Genomic DNA, 7,603 nt, shown 5'->3' on the forward strand with positions numbered 1-7,603 from the left:
CATCTGTCATGGGAACTGTCAAAGCCAGGTCTTCAGGTTCCCTCTCTACATTCTCTCCTCTCCAAACAGCACTAGCTGCCCCCCACACACACGATGACACGGGCTGCCCTTCCTGTCATCCCCACCTCCCCCATGTCCTTGCAACAACCACTGCCAGTCTCTGCACTGTCTTCCAGCCTCCAGCCATAACTCAGACCCAGAGTTTGCCCACGTGTTGTGAAACCTTATTATAGTAGCAACTCCAGACCCATGTACTAATTTCTATTTCAGTTAGCCTGGACTACATACATTAAAAAAAAAAAATCAGATACTTAGAGCTCTGGCCTCAGCAATGCAGGATGTGCTCCACTAGGTGATTTGTCTCTGCCACACACAGCTTCTGCTGAGTCACTCGTGGACTCCCAGCCAGCTGCTGCCTCAGCTGGGAATGTAGAAATTAAAGAATGCCTCGCTCACATGCTCAGCCCCGGGGTAGCTGACACCGTCGGGCTGGGCTGGGCCCCACTCATTCTGTACGGCGTTTGTTCATTTTCTAGGAGCCTGCATAGCTCCTTTGGGAAAGAAAGCAGAGGCTTCGAGTTCCCCTGAAGATCGGACTTAAAACCCCCACGTTCCCCTTGTCCCTTTAGCTGCATCCCATTTGCTTGAGTGGGTTAGAGAAATTGGGAATTGGAGACTTTTATTTCTCGGTATATTAGGAGTCTAAAGGACCAGGGGTTATGGAATGCTCCAAGCAAAGGAGAGGCTCTGACTGAGTGTGAGAGTTCATGGATACAGGACAAAGGAACAAATGAACATGGACCTTCCTCACCAACTGAAGAGTCGCTCATACAGAGAGAGAAATCACACAGCTCTTCTCTTGTATCCCCTACCCTTACCCTAGGCTCCAGCATGAACATGTTTTCTCTCCCCATTCACCTGAACATGGACCAAGCCCAGAAAGGCCATCTGAGCAGCCACAGCAAGTATCTTGGGTGTCATGATGACTGTGTTACTCTGACAGCGAGGGGCTCTCTATGAAGCTCTGCAGAACAACCGTTTCCCCACAGGGCTGAGATGAACAGCTGGGCTAAGGACAGAAAGGGACAAAGCAGTGAGGTTGGCAGACTTTCCCATCACAGCATGGTCTCCTGTTCCCAGAAAGGTCTTCCCAGCCCCACAGTCATGGATGAGCAGTGTAGGGGGCCCTATCTCTACCCAGGTAGAAAAGTAGGCCCAGAGAGTGCCTGGGCCTGGAGTTGAGCTTTAGAGTCCAGCAGTTCCAGGCTAATGTCCCAGGCACTAAGGAAAGTGTGCAGGATAAAGGGTGGGGTAATAGGGAAGTTGACCTTTCCCCGGAGAATGTCTAAATAGAGCCTTCCCTTCCTGACCTGCTTTTCTGAACTACTACATTAGTGTTAGAGTTGGTCCCAAGCCTGTCATGTTTCCCCCAGCCTATTCAAAAGGAGCACTATCCCCTTCTTAATTCTCAAAGTTTACCCACTATCCTCAGCCTCTTGTCACGGGCAAGTGAGGCAACCCAGGCACATCCTCATCTGGGCCACCTTCCCTCAGCTCCTCACCTTTACCCACACCAAGCCCTGAACTGTGCCAGCTCTGGAGCACATAGTCATTCACGATCACATGCCCCAAGCTGAGAACAAGCAAAAGGGCAGCTCATGCCCAGCCCTGCCCTTGGGTCCTTGAAGACCTGGACAAAAGACCATTTTCCCCTGACAAGCTGATGGATGTTCTTCTCTCACGAGAGGCTTTTAAAGCCTAGGAAATATGGTCCCCTCCAACTCCAGAGCAGCTCAAGGGCAGGGACACTGTATCTGAAGTCTCCTTCTCCAGAAACCACCTCCTTCCTGGAATTTCCCATAAACCCTTGGGTGTTAAGAAGGAAAGAACAAAACAATGGATGATCGAATAGTGGTGCACACACAGGAACATTCTTGTGCCCTGCACAACCTCCTGCACATCTCACTTAGACATGGCACATGTGCCATGAGCGATAACACTAGTACACACATGTTGTAAGCATGTGAGCATGCGCGCGCGCACACACACACACACACACACACACACAAGCATTTATGCTCATGTCCCACACTTGCAGGTTTACACCATAAGCATACCCACAGAGACACACACACAAACATGTGTCTTAGTTACTTTTCTATCACTGTGATAAGGCACCATAACCAAGGCAACCTATAAAAGAAATCATTTATTTAAGACTTACAGCTTAAGGGGGCAGAGTTCATAGCAGAATGGAGGTATCAGGCATTAAGTCTCTGGAGCAACATCTGAGAGCTCATATCTTGAACCACAAGGAGTAGAGAACACACTGAAAATGGCACAAGTCTTTTGAAACCTCAAACTCCACTCCATTGACACACCTCTTCCAATGAGGCCACGCCTCCTAATCCTTCCTGAACAGTTCCACCAACTGAGGACCAAGCATTCAAACATACGAGCCTATGGAGGCCATTTTTATTCAAACCACTACATTTCACTCCTTGGTCCCCAAAGGCTTGTGGCCATATCATAGTGCAAAATACATTTAGTCCAATTTCAAAAGTCCTCGTAGTCTTTCAGTCTCAACACTGTTTAAAAGTCTGAAGTTCAAAATCGCTTCTGAGGCACAAGGCAATCTCTTAAGAATAAACCCATGTAAAATCAAAAAGCAAATTACATGCTTTCAACATTTAATCTACAGAATATGCATTAACCATTCCAAAATGGAATAATTGGGGCATAGTGACAAAATTCCAAAGCAAGACCAAAACCCAGCAGGAAAACTGCAAGCCTGCAGTGCCGTGTCTGATGTCGGAGGACTTAGATGACTTTACCCTTCCAGCTTTGCTGACTGCAACACACTTCTCTCCCTTGGGCTGGTTCCACTCACTCTCTGCAACTCTTCTTGGCAGATGTCCCACAGCCCTAATATCTCCAACATCTTGGGGTCTCTGACACAATCTAGGCTTCACCTTCACAGTTTCATGCGATGGCCTTTCAAGGTCCATGCCTTCAGAGGGCCTCCATTCAGAGACTGCCTAGCCACACAGTGCCCAGTCTCAGCAGCTTTCCTCAAGCAAGGAGGAAGATTCCACAGTCCATTCTCTTATATGTCCTTTAGGAGTCTACAGCCAGACTGGGATGGAGCCTGGACCCTTTGATGCATCTGCTGCATCTTTCCTTTGCTGTTGCTTTGTAGCACGAACGTTGGCTCCAGCATTAAATTTCCTGGTATTCTTTTTCTCTTCAAACTGTACATTGTGCTTCCTTTTACCCAACTTGCTCTTTCTCATCGTAGACCTGCATTCGAGTGATTACTAGTAACCATGTGACAGTCAATATTAGGCTGCCTTGAAATCTGCTCCACCAATGAAGTCAGAAATTATTTTTCAGTCTGGCCTTAGGCAAATTCTTAGAACAAGGGTAAAGGCAGCCAGATTCTTTGACAAAATACTGCAGGTATGGCCCCTATCCCAGTTGCTGTTAAAGTCTTCCCTTCCCTCTGAAGCCTCTCTAGTGTCTGGGACTCTACAAACTCAGCACTCATTACTGTTTCCCAAGCTCCTATATGGACCTGTTCAGCTGCTTTTCTAGTCCAAACTCCCAAAGTCATCCATATTCATCCAGAAAAATCCCACATTGTCAGGTCTGTCCCAATGCCCCACTCCTGGTACCAACTTTTGTTTTCGTTACTCTTCTATTGCTGTGAGAAGACACCATGACCAAGAGAATTTACAAGGAAAGCATTTATTTGGGACTTAAAGTTCCAGAGGGGTAGAGTTCATGGCAGAATGGAGGTAGCAGGCAACAGGCCTCTGGAGCAACAGTTGAGAGTTCACATCTCAAACCACAAGAAGGAGCAGAGAACACACTGGGAATAGCCCAAATCTTTTGAAACCTAAGCTTACCCACGATGACATACCCTTCCAACAAGCCCTCACCTAATCCTTCTGAACAGCTCTAGTAGGGGCCAAGCATTCAAACATACATGGATGGGCTTTTGAGGGCCATTCTCATTCAAACTACCACAACATGCATGCCTACACACCACACTCCCATGCAGACACACATACTCCATGAGCATATACACAGACACAACACACACACAAGCATGTGTGCTCATGCTCCATACTCACATGCCAACAACATACAATGAACACACACATAGATATTCACACAACAGACACACAACCACAGACACTAGTAGCACATGTGCAGACAGACAAATGCTCACAGCATCATATCCAAAGAAGCATGCATGCACACCATCGCTCAGGGACAAATACAAAGAAGACATGGGCGCACACACGTGCTACTGACACACACACAGGCACTCCTGCAGGCATATTTACATGAGGTTTACATGGGAGACACCTGTATCGTGCTGAGTCACACCAGATCACCCTGAAGCTGGGGACACCTATGCCTACAGCCTGGTAGTCAGCAGGAGCCACTGTTTGGTGGGCCATGGACTGGGATAGGACTAGGGTTCTCTGAGATTCCTCACAAGGGAGGAAAATGCACTGGCCACGTTGTTGGGCTGTGGTAGGGCTATTCCTAGGCCAGTGTCCAATAGCATTGTAAGCCTAGGGGTGTTCAGACAGAGAGGCAGAGACGTTCTCCCCGCTTCAGGCTAGGGGAGAACAGCAGCACAATGTCTGAACTGTGGAGCAGCTCCCAGAGGACCCAAGGAGGCCTTACCGTTCTACCCACCCCCACTGAAAAGGAGGGAACAAAGCCGCCAGGCCTTGCCCTCCCCTCCTTGACTAGGAATCCCAGACTTGCTGCTCCAGCAGATTTCCAGGGATGGGAGGAATCGATGATGCTCAGAGCATTTACAGCCAGTGGGAAAAGCCGTCTGGGCCTCCCTGACACCAGAAATAAATGACTCTGCCAGCAGAAAACCACTCAGACGCAGCCAGGATGACCCGCTGGAGAGAGCATTCACCTTGAGGAATGGAAGGTGCTGGCGGCAGACACTGTCTGTATAGTCTGGAGTCATAGCCCAGCCCCGAAGCCCCCACAACCTGAACCACAGCCACCAACAGCTCTGCCAGGCCACCTCTCATCTCGAAGGCACATGAGGTCTAGAAGCCCTGCCCTTTCCAGGAAGCGGCTGTTTGAATACATCTAGCTACGGGCAAAGGTGAAGTCTTATTTTCTTCCACAGAAAACCTGGTTGCTTTTACCTCCTCACCCCCAGAGACTGCGGGCAAGCTCTAAAGATGGAGAACACAGCAGGCTCTGGTTCTCTGGCTTGGGAAGGAGCCCATGGCTTGCATATCAGTCCATATGTTTCTGAGAGTCCTGGAGGGATCCGACCAGTGGTCATGAGAGAGGCTGATCAGATGCCTATGTACGACAGCTGCAGATCTGATTCCCTTTTGCCAGGGCCTGTGTTTAACAGACATTGCTATTTGTGACAAGCACCATTGGGCCCACCGGGCACCTCAGGGGAGTCATCTTCCCAAATACAAAGTTTCTCCCACAGCGTGCCAAGTGAAGGAGACTACCCTCACACCTTGCCACCTTGTCAAAGGCAGGCATCTGGAGCAGGGCTGCCTGGGGCCTACTCCCTGCCTCATGACTCAAAGCCACAGCTCTCATCTTAAAGGGAAAAAGAGTTTGTTCTGGAGCCATTTTGAGTGACCAATGGTCTGGGAACACAAATTTAGGTTATCCCAGATTCCACATTCCAATGTGGAAGCAGTTTCATGCAGTTGAAAGGCATAAATCAAGGCAAGCTTAGAATACACTGGTGGGTACATCAGAAAGGCCGTTACAGAGAAATGGGAGAAGCTTTTCTAAAGGCTCAACGTGCTGTCTGATGACATTTTTAGCTTTTGAATTGGTGGAAGCTAGTGGTCTGCTAAATTAATAGATTCTAAAAGGCTTCCTATTAGTCATAAGACCTTAGTTCTGACACAGAGGTGGGCATAGAATGGCTGCTCCAGAGAGCTAGAACAAGATAAGATTAGCCTCTGGGCCCACCCCATCCCAGTCTCTTCACAGTGCTACTACCTTCCTGTCAATGTCTCTGCAAATGCAGCTTCTTTCTAGGAGCCCTTGCTCACCAAAAAATGACTTTTGCAGTCATAACGTCCATAGTAGTCCTTTGATGGTTACAATAACAAGGTATCTAAGGCTACCTTATGAAGAAAAGAGGTGTATCCAGCCAGATCACATTACTTTGTCTCTACCGTAAAAGCAGAGGGTACTTTCTATGGCATGAGTTTGGTAACCTGGATTCTCCTGTTCTCCAGTCAGTCTGCTGGGGGTTTTAGCCTGATAGCATTCCTTCTAGGCTCCGCCCAATGGTTACCTAGCAACAGCCAGGTATGAGCCTGGCTTGCTATAAAAGGACTCCGACCTCTCTCTCTCTCTCTCTCTCTCTCTCTCTCTCTCTCTCATCCCCCTCTCAACTTCTCTCTCTCAATCTCTCTCCCTCTCTTCCTCCATCCTTCATTCTTCCCTCTCTCCACCTTTCCAAGTATTCCTAGTCAGCCTCTCCCCTTCTCTCCTCCCCTCCCTTCCCCTCTCCTCCTCCTCTTCTCTCTCTCTCTCTCTCTCTCTCTCTCTATATATATATATATATATATATATGTATATATATACATATACATATATATATCCTTCTCTGTCCCCCCCCTGCTCCCTTCTCAACCCCCCTTTCAATGCCCCCAAATAAACTCCATTTTATACTAGACTGGTCTTATGACTGATACCTAGGGGAGAGAGGGGGAGGGATGCTTCAGTATGGGCCCACTGAGGCACCAACTCCTGCCACATCATACCGAGTTTTACAAAGCTTATCTTCACAATTCAGTTTGCTTATGTAGAACTTAACATAAGTCATTCCATTTTAGATTATTCTGGCCTGGTGGGACCTATTGCATGAGTGCAGTTCCAAAGGGGAAAGTCAAAAAAAAAAAAAAAGGAGAAAGGTCGTGGAGGGAGGTGGAGTCAGGACTCACGCAAATGCAGTAGTTAGAAAGTCGCAGTGTTTGAGCATGCTTGTGTGTGAAGTCGGACACCATCTGGTAGCAGCAGACCAGGATGTCTTGGGACCTGAAGGGCAGCCATCTCATTGAGTTGAGGAGGTACCCAGCCCTCTGCTCACAGCTCCACACTCCCTTTGTGAGGGCAAACATGGAGAAGGTACCTCTTTCTGTGTCTGTCTGTCGGAGGCCCTGAAGTCACGCATGCTAGCAAATCACTCCTCAGCTTTGCTGACAACCTGTTTCCCTGTGCATCCAACACAGAAAAAGATGTCTGCCACCTCTCTTCACATAACTAGAGAAAAGAAATTAGAGACTCTTTATTTGTGCATGCGTGCGTGTGTGCAAGTATAAGCATGCACATTCGTGCATGTCGTGTGTGTGTGTGTGTGTGTGTGTGTGTGTGTGTTATTCGTATCTATATTATTTTAAAATCCAACTGCAGCTGAGATGGTTGTCCTGAGAGGATAACAGAATCCTCTGAGGAAGAGAAACTGCTCTTTTGTTTGGGAAAACACCTTAATGGATCTTTTAATTATGCAAAGAGAAGCCCCAGGGCTGCTTCAGGCTGGAGGAGGGGAAATCAGGAAGCTAAATTGCACTGC

The sequence above is a fragment of the Rattus norvegicus genome, chromosome 8 (assembly GCF_036323735.1).
Source record: "Rattus norvegicus strain BN/NHsdMcwi chromosome 8, GRCr8, whole genome shotgun sequence".
Lineage (NCBI taxonomy): Eukaryota > Metazoa > Chordata > Mammalia > Rodentia > Muridae > Rattus > Rattus norvegicus.